The sequence below is a fragment of the Megalobrama amblycephala genome, linkage group LG15, assembly GCF_018812025.1.
Source record: "Megalobrama amblycephala isolate DHTTF-2021 linkage group LG15, ASM1881202v1, whole genome shotgun sequence".
NCBI classification, from domain to species: domain Eukaryota; kingdom Metazoa; phylum Chordata; class Actinopteri; order Cypriniformes; family Xenocyprididae; genus Megalobrama; species Megalobrama amblycephala.
Window position 1 is genome coordinate 3,572,719 of NC_063058.1, and position 11,870 is coordinate 3,584,588.

General features: G+C 35.0%; 1 long non-coding RNA gene across 1 annotated transcript; it reads left to right on the top strand.

Annotated features, from left to right (window-relative positions):
• Positions 1-655: 655 nt before the first annotated feature.
• LOC125246687 lies at positions 656-3,023 on the top strand. The gene is made up of 2 exons (XR_007179942.1): positions 656-1,908; positions 2,315-3,023. It is a non-coding gene; the product is annotated as an uncharacterized LOC125246687 (long non-coding RNA).
• Positions 3,024-11,870: the final 8,847 nt, after the last annotated feature.

Here is an 11,870-nt window from a genome sequence, read left to right on the forward strand (position 1 = left end):
CGTGTAAAAAACTACCGCCAGGTGGCGCAAAGGGACGGATTGGAAAGTGACTGTAATAATAAAATGTCGGTTTGTAAACGGAGATGAAAGGACGAAGTAAAACAACAATAACGTTATAATATAACATTTTAACATCCTTAAAAACCATTAGAAAATTTAAAGTGAGAGTTAATTTCAAAACGTGGGATAGTCTTAGGCTACAGTCTATGCATCAAAATTAAAAGAAAGACCTTTACACAAAGTCTTACTGCATGCTATTGTCATTAAACAGCCAATACTAGGCGGATAGATCGCCTCTTATTTAACACAGACCTATATCTTATCGAATTGAGATATTTCTTTCTTTTTAGGTACAATTATTCACTGAGTTTAAATTCATTTTTGAGACGTTTCAGATTCTCGCAGAGAGACAGCTGAAAGCTCACCCTGTTTTTATTTTTATTTTATTTTATTTTATTGTATTTTTATTTTTCAAAAGTACAAGGTTGTGTTGTTATTGTGAGCTTACACAAATAAAAGTAGACCATTTGTAGTCTTGCACTAATCTGTAGGCTATCGCCAAAAATGACGGAAGGCCTGTTTTAAGTTGTTTCAGCTGTCATGAGGAGAAAATCCATCAGAACGCGCCGGCGCTTTCGGCGGCCAGAGGGATAAAAATGTAGCCAATTTAGTTTCATATTTATATTTAAATATTGGGCTATTGCCTATTATTATTATTATTATTATTATTATTATTATTATTTTAAATTTCACCTATGTTCATTAGGAATAGCATGATGCGCAATGTTGGGAGACATGCAGCGGGTCAGACATGAGTTCGACCACTTCATTAAGTTTAGTTTTATAGTAAGTCTTTCTTTAAAGTGAATTTCGTTTTGTAGAAATTGTATCTTAATTTCAATCAATGTTTCATCAACCAATTGCCTATATTTAATAATTAGGAAGAAAACCATGAACGTCGGGTGTGGTATGGATTGCGTAACAAACGAACTCATGTTTCCGTGGCCTTTAAATAAGGCTGAATCAATATATGTCTTTCTGTTTTAATTAAATGTATTACTTTGTCTTTATTACTTAAATAATTGATAAGATGTTTTTGGTCGAACAATATATTTTAGCTGGTCTAGTTAGACACAAATTTGTGTAGTGGCTTATTGTGCAAACGTTTTTTTTTTTTCCTACCACATGCCAAACTCATAACATTTCTTGCAGATTAAAAAAAAAAAAAAAAAAAAAAAAAAAAAACACGACGCCGACTTTTAAAAATCCTTCCTTGCTCCAGTCAAAACTTCGCACATACTCTGCTCGGCAGCAGCAGACGCTGGCAAACACGCGGGGGGAGGGTTGATCCCATTCGGAACTTCTGCAAATCCCCATAACACAAACAAATAAAGAAACTTACTGCAAATACTCATAACAGAGTCTAATGTAACCCAGGTCATTAACCTAGGTCACTAGCATTTATTTGCAATTTTATATAACTATTATTGTCATAAAATATATAAATATATAAAAAAAGAAAGAAGAAAAATGCAGTAAAATTGCTTTATAAATTAAATTTAGAAATGCTCTTGAGCCGATTGCTCATTGGTGAGGTGAAAAGTTAGTCCCGCCCCTTGCCGAAAGTTAGCGGACAAGCAGGCAGAACGAGAGTGAACTTGAACGAGAGAAGACGCAGTTGCACAAATTGTGATTAAAATCCTTTGTTTAATAATCCAGCGATAGATTATTAACAAGTTGAATTTATATCTGTGATTATATAACTTTTAGAAACTCGACTGTTTGAGAATAGTATTGTGTGACGACGTTTGAACCGGACATGATGAGACTGACGCAATAAGATATAATATACATCTTTTCCGGGGAGAAACAACTTTATTTTTGTTTTCTGATTTATACTTCTCCTTGGTGAGTACAAACTTCGTTATAAAAAGTGTATTTAGTTATTTTGATTGTGAGTACTGTGAATTGTAATGTGAAAAAGGAATTATAACGGGTAAAAAGTGATGTAAAAGTTTTCAAAAATGCTTTAAAAGTGTGTCAATATGATATATGATTGTATATAGTCGTGTTTAAAGGTTTATAAGATGTTTTACGTGTTAGACGGAAGGAATTTCTTAACGTGAAATGCGCGCCATGCGGTGCTAGGTTGCTAACACTGTGCATAGGCCCTAGTGTTGGATTGAGCACATGGTGAATTAGCATGTATGTTCTCATGTATGTGCAAATGATTTATACAGAGAGTTTGATTTAATTTGAAATGATTTATTTGGACAATGACATTAATGTTTCATTTTGGCTTTGTTGTTACAAGGCTGGTTTTTTTTTTTTCTTTGTGAGAATTGTGTTCCTGAATCCTGTCCTTGCTGAATATTCGCATTCCGGTCGGGACTGGCGAGCCATTCCATCCTCTCGTACCTGGAAACAGAGAAAAGAGCGTGAAGTCTGCCGAACTGGTAGGATCAAACAAAAGAGCGCGAAGTCTGCCGAACTGGTAGGATCAAACAAAAGAGCGTGAAGCCTGCCGAACTGGTAGGATCAAACTATTTTTGCTTTGATTTTTCTGTTATTTCTCCCGAGTTTTTTCTATCTGGATCTTCGGTGGATAGAAACATTGTTTTTTCTCTCTCCTGGATTACATTTTTTCTTCCACTTTTTGATGAACATTGCTTTATACTCTTGAATTTGAAATTGAGACACTGAACTTAAACTCAACTGGACATTTAGACTGAGTTGAATGCAAAAACTGAAGCTCATTGTGAAACAGATTTCAAAAATATTTCAAATCTGAACGTCTCAAAACTGAGACACTGATTTTGAAATTGTGTGTGAAATTTATTATTTTACTGTTTTGTTTATTTTTATTCTGAATCTGAACCTTGATTTGGGTTTTTGAATTTGTATACCCTTTTGTTATTTTGGGTTTTATTATTCAATTCACTTGTTATTTCATTGCAATTTAAAGAGAAGGATTGAAGACAAAAAATAATCAATCAAAACAATATACTACATTCTCTTCCATATTGATTGACTTTATTCTTTATTCTACTTTATTCTGTGTGATTAATTGATTACAGACTATTACTAGATTATACTATTATACTTATTACTTACCTTTGCTCCTGTGAGACGATCCTTATCTTCTGATTCTGGTCCAAAGGAATCCCCAGCGGTTAACGTGTTCCACAAGTGTTTTATGCAGTGACCTAGAGTTAGTCAGAGGAGTGCTACACACTAGTAGGACCGCGTTACACTAATAATTGTGTATTTCAGATCAGGATGTTAAAATTAACAAAAAGCACCAAGATTGCAAAAAGGTCTGTCATGCTTTGGTGACAAACATTTTAAACAAAGCGCCCTTCCCCCTATCTCGAACTTGTCAAGTGTTGCAGAGCAAGCACTGTTAGGTTGGGTGAGTGCTTTTTATACACACAAGATAATGTAAATATTATACATTGATATATAAATGGAACACAATCGGTTTGTTGTTTTTGTTTGTTTTTCTTTAACATTTTTATTTTATTTCTTTGTCTTTAAGGAACATTGGATGGCAGTAAAGATTATGTAAAGTTATTGTTCTAATAATACGGAGCCATAATGTTACATATCTTGGTCAATTCTTTCGAGCTGCTTTACAGCTTAACCACAGTTTGCAACATTATTGAAATGAACTGAATCAACACAGATCTGCTGATATAAATAAATAGGCCTAAATAATAGCAAAAACCAAGATTGGGTTTGTACGGTTCATTTGAACTATAATTTAATAATTTATGTTATGATGTTATAGAGGTACAATGTACATATGCCATATGTTTTGCATAAAGTTAGAATATTTAATAAAGAATCTTAAACTTCCAATGTTAAACATGTTCTCGTCATTTTGCTCTAACTGCAGTCAAAATACAAATAGGCCTATAAAATATTCATATGCATTGAGTAGCCCATTGTGGAGAGTCAGATTAGGCGCAAACTATCTATAGCAGAAACTTTTTATCTTAGCCTAGCACTTCTTGAATAACAAAATGTTGATTATTGGGATATCAACATTTTTTTTTTTTTTTTTTTTCTCGTAATTGTGTAGCTTATGGCATGACATTTCTTTTTGTAATGTTTATGAGCGTGTTAATGGATACAAACTGCACAATTGCAGTTTATCAGATTGTTGCATAGCTATAATTGCACGATATGGTTGAAACATTGACACATTCAATCGTCTGATAATCATACAGTAGTTAACATGAACCCTTTGAAAGCGATGTGTTACCATTACATCATGGGCGCGTTCGGGACACCCCCTCAGCCCCCACCCTATGATGGGCCCCGTCGCAGATTATTTACTAGCTTTTGCTTTTTTTGAACTAAACTCAATTGACTATAAAGATAAAAATAAAGCATCAAACTGAAGCCCAAAAATGCAAGCAGAATACCATAGAAAATAGTGCTAAATTACCACAAAAGGGGGAAAATTTCACTGTTGTTTCCATCGCCGTTTGTAAGGTAGCCAAGACAACAGCAAGCTTTGATGCGCTATGTTACTGTGTTACTGTTAGCGGTCGTGTGCTGAGACAAATAAATATGTTAATTCTTTGCTGAGATATTATTATTATTATTATTATTATTATTATATTGTCCATCATAGCCAATAAGTCTAGAGTTAGGCTATTTCTTTATTCTTTTACTGTAAATACATGAATTTAGTTTAGGCCTATATCATTTGATGCACCGATCGAAATTACTGAAAATTTGTGGCCGAAACAGCAATTTACGCTTGTCAAGGGAACCTTAAATAGCCTAGCCTATAGGCAAATTTGTGTCTAACTTCGAATTTAGACCTGCTAAAATATATTGTTAGACCAAAACATCTTATCAATTAATTAAGTAATAAAGACATGTATTTAATAAATTTAATAAAAACAGAAAGACGTCTATTGCTTCAGCCTTATTCAAAGGCCGCGGAAACATGAGTTCATTTGTTACACACTTCATTCCACACCCGACGTTCATGGTTTTATTCCTATTTATTAAATATAGGCAATTGGTTGATGAAACATTGATTGAAATTAAGATACAATTTCTACAAAACGAAATTCACTTTAAAGAAAGACTTAGGCTACTATAAAACAAAACTTAATGAAGTGGCCAAACTTATGTCTGACCAGCTGCATGTCTCCCGACATTGCGCATCCGTCATGCTATTCACTTTTCATAATCAACATTGGTGACATCTTAAAAAAAAAAAAAAATATATATATATATATATATATATATATATATATATATATATATATATATATATATATATATATATATATATTAGGTTATAGCCCAATATTTAAATATAAATATGAAACTAAATTGATTACATTTTTATCCCTCTGGCCGACGAAAGCGCTGGCGCGTTCTGATGGATTTTCTCCTCATGACAGCTAAACAGGCCTTCCGTCATTTTTGGCGATAGCCTACAGATTGATGCAAGACTACAAATGGTCTACTTTTATTTGTGTACGCTCACAATAACAACAAAACCTTGTGCTTTAGTAAAATAAAATAAATAAAAAACAGGGTGAGCTTTTAGCTGTCTCTCTGCGAGAAACGTCTCAAAAATGAACTTAAACTCAGCGAATAATTGTACCTAAAAAGAAAAAAATAGTTCGATAATAAATTCGTAGGTCTGTGTTAAATAAGAGGCGATCTATCCGCTGGAATGTGTTGTTTCAGAATTTGATATTTGACATTTTAAGGAATAGAATACACTCCTGCATTCAAATGCGGCTGCAGGAGTTGCAGTTGTTTTTACAACGTTTTATTAATCACGGATATTCTTTTTAGTTTCAATTATTTAGCTAAATCGTGCCTTAATAATGGGAGCGAAATTATTCGGTGACTCACGTTTTACTAAAATAAAGGATATAATTCATGAAACACGCAACAATTTCTTAATCAGTGTCCAAACAGATAGGCTATATTTTTCCTAAGTAGTTATCTGTCAAATAAAGGACAGGTAACGAATAACAAAGAATGTGCGTGTCAAAAATCCATGCTGTTTTATTAAAGGAGTTTAAATTATAAATAAAACATTTATTTGTGATAAATATAGGCCTAATATGTGAGAAAATTGACATTTTGCATAAAGATAAATGTGCTTTGATGGATTTGTTGGATAACTTGTGGTTAAAGCGCCACTCAGCGCTCAAAAGCTGCAAATGCACTTTGCGATGCAGCGGCGGCACGCGCGAAACTATCTATAGCAGAAACTTTTTATCTTAGCCTAGCACTTCTTGAATAACAAAATGTTGATTATTAGGATATCAATTTTTTTTTTTTTTTTCGTAATTGTGTAGCTTATGGCATGACATTTCTTTTTGTAATGTTTATGAACGTGTTAATGGATACAAACTGCACAATTGCAGTTTATCAGATTGTTGCATAGCTATAATTGCACGATATGGTTGAAACATTAACACATTAAAATCGTCTGATAATCATACAGTAGTTAACATGAACCCTTTGTAAGCAATGTGTTACCATTACATCATGGGCGCGTTCGGGACACCCCCTCAGCCCCATTTACTAGCTTTTGCTTTTTTTGAACTAAACTCAATTGACTATAAAGATAAAAATAAAGCATCAAACTAAAGCCCAAAAATGCAAGCAGAATACCATAGAAAATAGTGCTAAATTACCACAAAAGGGGGAACAATTCACTGTTGTTTCCATCGCCGTTTGTAAGGTAGCCAAGAGAACAGCAAGCTTTGATGCGCTATGTTACTGTGTTACTGTTAGCGGTCGTGTGCCGAGACAAATAAATATGTTAATTCTTTGCTGAGATTATTATTATTATTATTATATTGTCCAAACGTAAATATCATAGCCAATAAGTCTAGAGTTAGGCTATTTCTTTATTCTTTTACTGTAAATACATGAATTTAGTTTAGGCCTATATCATTTGATGCACCGATCGAAATTACTGAAAATTTGCGGCCGAAACAGCAATTTACGCTTGTCAAGGGAACCTTAAATAGCCTAGCCTATAGGCAAATTTGTGTCTAACTTCGAATTTAGACCTGCTAAAATATATTGTTAGAACAAAACATCTTATCAATTAATTAAGTAATAAAGACATGTATTTAATAAATTTAATAAAAACAGAAAGACGTCTATTGCTTCAGCCTTATTCAAAGGCCGCGGAAACATGAGTTCGTTTGTTACACACTTCATTCCACACCCGACGTTCATGGTTTTATTCCTATTTATTAAATATAGGCAATTGGTTGATGAAACATTGATTGAAATTAAGATACAATTTCTACAAAACGAAATTCACTTTAAAGAAAGACTTAGGCTACTATAAAACAAAACTTAATGAAGTGGCCAAACTTATGTCTGACCCGCTGCATGTCTCCCGACATTGCGCATCCGTCATGCTATTCACTTTTCATAATCAACATTGGTGACATCTTAAAAAAAAAAAATATTAGGTTATAGCCCAATATTTAAATATAAATATGAAACTAAATTGATTACTTTTGTATCCCTCTGGCCAGCGCCGGCGCGTTCTGATGGATTTTCTCCTCATGACAGCTAAACAGGCCTTCCGTCATTTTGGCGATAGCCTACAGATTGATGAAAGACTACAAATGGTCTACTTTTATTTGTGTACGCTCACAATAACAACAAAACCTTGTGCTTTAGTAAAATAAAATAAATAAAAAACAGGGTGAGCTTTTAGCTGTCTCTCTGCGAGAAACGTCTCAAAAATGAACTTAAACTCAGCGAATAATTGTACCTAAAAAGAAAAAAAATAGTTCGATAATAAATTCGTAGGTCTGCAAATGCACTTTGCGACGCGGCGGCACGCGCGACGGTAGAAACACCGTTTTGGATGGCCACCTACTGTATCTATATATCTGTCCATCGTTTCAGTTCGATCGTTTTAATACAATATTTGACATTAACGTGGTTTTAAACTTTAAAAAGCTCCAAATGGAGCAGTGCCTACGAAGATAAATTTGCTCCGCCCACTTCCGCCCTCAGGCTGTTAGTCTGGCGCTGTCGTCCTCAGACTGTCATGACGTATGGTTCTGCAGTTCTGCATTTAGAGCGCCATTATCATCAATTATCAAAAGAAACATAGTTATTTGTTTCGACTTTCAAGGTAGTAACATACTAATTATTCATGTTAAATTAAATACGTTTATGTGTTTTATAACAGGGCTTCAACCGGGTGCGGATTGTTTTGGACAATTTAAATGTCCCCAGCCACAACGCAGCAATTTCCACACAGGTCTTATCAAGTGGTGAAGGTACACTCAGATATGAACAAATAAATGAGTCTAAAATGCAAATTAAAACTCTTTTGCCCAACATCACTCTCATTGCGGTGTTCTTTTGGATCCAAATTACAACTGATCTCAACATCCTCACTGAATGCCTCCAACAAATACCTCCTGTTTCTGCGAAGAGTATTACCATACTTGTGAGTATTTCATAAGATCTGGGCATGATCTCTTTCAGAACCTTTGCTTTTGGTCCCCGTTTACCATCACATCTTACTTGCACCAAATCTTTACATTCCAGAGGGCGTAAAGCTTTTGCATTTCTGTTGTAACATTAGAGCTGCATTTCCTTGGTTCAAATTGGTCTTTGCTTTGTAGCAAATGTTCAGCTGAGGGTAGCTTTGTCCTCAACTTCCTACCCATCAGAAGTTCTGCTGGAGATTTCCCACCTTCTAAAGGTGAACCTGTAGTTCAGGATCTCAAGATGAGGATCATCCCCAGCTTCAGCTGCTTTCTTCAGCAGACTTTTCATAATCTGCACTGCTTTTTCGGCTAACCCATAATGACTCTGGGTAATATGGACTTGATGTTATGTGCCCGAATCCATATTGCTTTGAAAACTCTTTGAATGTCAACCCACTGAATTTAGGTTCATTGTCACCAACTAAAGTGACCGTAATCCTACTTCCTTTTAGGCGCTCCTTCAAAGAAACTCATCTCCTAAATGCTGATATGGGCTTGATAGCTTCTCATCTCCATGAGTAGAGTTTACAAATGACTTCATGTAATATGTAATATGTTGTCACTTGCTGTTGCGTCTGCAAACTCAACCCACTTGTTTTGACACAGATATCTGGCTCACGACCCCAATCTACATGAATTTGAACATCATTTTCCGTGCTGCTCAGACCTGTGTGACGCAGGCTGGCTTTGGACCCAGACGCTGCCGACATGAGCCAACCCCGCAGTCTGCTTTCGTCACCAATAGTTCACAGTTCCTGCCTTTATTCACTTGAACAGCTGCACTTGCATTACTAAAGCATTAGTGACCCCTAGTGACACTCATCAGTACAACACCTTGATGCGTGTTTCAGTACATCATGCGGACCATTCAGTGAACTCCAGACACAGGATTTAAAAATTCATGTTGTTCCAATTGTGTGTTAAATTATAATTATAAATATAAATCATTAATATTATTAATATTAACTAATTATTAAAATTATTAATTATATACTCAATTAATAAACATCAAAGTACTACAGTAAAACGTGTATACTGCAAAAGTAACAAATAATAATAAAAAAAAAAAAAAAAAAAAAAAAAAAATCAATCAATAATCTTCTGTATCTCAGCAGGTTTTCATCAGATGTGTTTCAGTAATTTCCACAGTCGCTTTGGGATCATGCAGGTTTTCCTGACCTGAACTTTGGTGTGTATTACGAGGGACAAGAGAACATCGAGAAACAAAAGGAAGAAGAAAAGAAAAGAAAGAAGAGGACATGAAACAGATGAAGATTGAGGTAATAAACAACAAACACATCCTTACTGTGACGTGATTTGCTCTTAATTATTATAACATCATTGCCTATATTTTGTTCTTTTTGACAGAAAAAAAAGAGACTTCTTGTATTTCACATATATTTTTTCCCCCCACTACTCAACTGAATAAACTTGACCTGCACACAGCAGAGCAGCATCAGACTGCAGAAGTTTGTCTTCCTCATGTGGCGTCACTACAACTACGAGCGAATGAGACGAGGAGCTGATTTCTGATTTCTACCTGCTTCAGTCCAACTCCACTTATGTGAACATCTGGACTGCTGTTCAGAGTCTCTTCATCATCACCGCTGGATACCTGCAGCTCTGCTTCCTCAAGAGGCTCTTTAAGGGCAAACCAGCAGAGGGCGACAAACCCCGCTGTTAACAAACTCTAGACCTGCGACTGCTTCACCTCCATTTATAACCTGATCTTCAGTGATTATTCTGATCGTGAGTAATTATGTGTCATACACGGCTGTTTCTTCAACATCATTTTTCCCCTTTTAGTAACAACAAGGTCCCATTTGAACTTTTTAAATGCTTTTTTATGCAGAGATTTAATAATTTTGTCCTTGTCCAATGAAAGAGACTTTAGGATATTAAAGTATATAATATTTCCATCACACCGAACAATTACAAGAAGACAACAGTGAAGATGCTCGAGATCAAATCTGATGAGTGAAGGAAATAAAGGAAAGTCAAAGTAAATAATTATCAGAATATTTATGCAGCATTTACAATTAAGCTGTGTGGAAAAAAAAGTATAAACATATAATTTGTGTGTTTAAAATATTAGGAGAAATTAGCCTTGGCAGAACCGAGGAGGAGGAATTTTATTCCAAAAATACTAAAAATGTAATTTCCATGACAGAAACATTAGACTTTTACCCCCAGTTTCACAGACAAGGCTTAAGCTAGTCCTAGACTAAAATGCATTTTTTGAGCTGTTTTAACTGAAAGTAACTTGTACTGACTGACATATCTTAAAATTTGCCAGTGCTGTTGTTTTGTCTCAAGATGTACACCAGTATTTTTTATTATTATTTTTTTTTCCTAGTTAATATAAAAGTACTGAACTAAGGCCTATTCCTGTTTAAGCAAAGCCCTGTCTGTGAAACCGGGCCTTATAGTTTGTAACCAGAAACGAGAAGCAGTGGATTGCAGTCACATGAAGCTCCTGTGAGGACGCTGAACATCTGCTGATGGAGCTGCTCTATTCTGAGAGGAACAGAATCACCTGATGATCAAACATGAGTTTCACTGTCCACACTTTATTCTCTGAAATGAGTCAGAAGAGTTGGACTAATGGAGAGATGAGGTTTGTTCATGTTCATCAGTTTATAATGAAACACTGTCAGTGTCTGAAGCCTCTGGACTGCTGAGATCGTCCTTGACTCGGTTAGAGAGTAAGAGCTCCAAGAGTTCAATCCACAAAACTATTAATGATCCGCTGGATTCAGAAAACAGGTCACGTCTGTGAGCAGTTGTGTTTGTGTGAATGTATGAGGGTGAGTGTGGTCTGAAACAAAGACAAATTATGAAAATTAGACACAAATATGAACAATCCTTCTGTTAAACTGTTACAGATATTAAACCTTTCCCATCATAAACAAATGAATAATAAACGATCAGCCATCATGTGAAATGCACTGACACTTCCACAAATATCATGTGTGACAAAGTAATCTTGATCTGGTAACAGATTAACAGTTAGACATTAATATATCAATAAAGTGAATGGAGTATCAAACACATGCACTGCGTCTGAAATCACATACTCTCTTCAGTAGGTAATTATTTTGAACAAGTAATTACTTCACGACCGCTAAAAAAGTATCTTCTGTATAGTATGTGTGTGTGAGTGTGTGTATGAATGTAATCTGGACATACTACATTTATCATGATGTCATTATCATGTGATCTTCAGTTGTGTCGCTTCACTTTCACAAATCCTCTCCTGTGGCCTCATGGGATAGTAAAGTGTCCATGGCCGTTTCTCAAAACCAAGTTTGCAAACTTCGGACTCGCATCCTTGGTAGTTAGGACTTG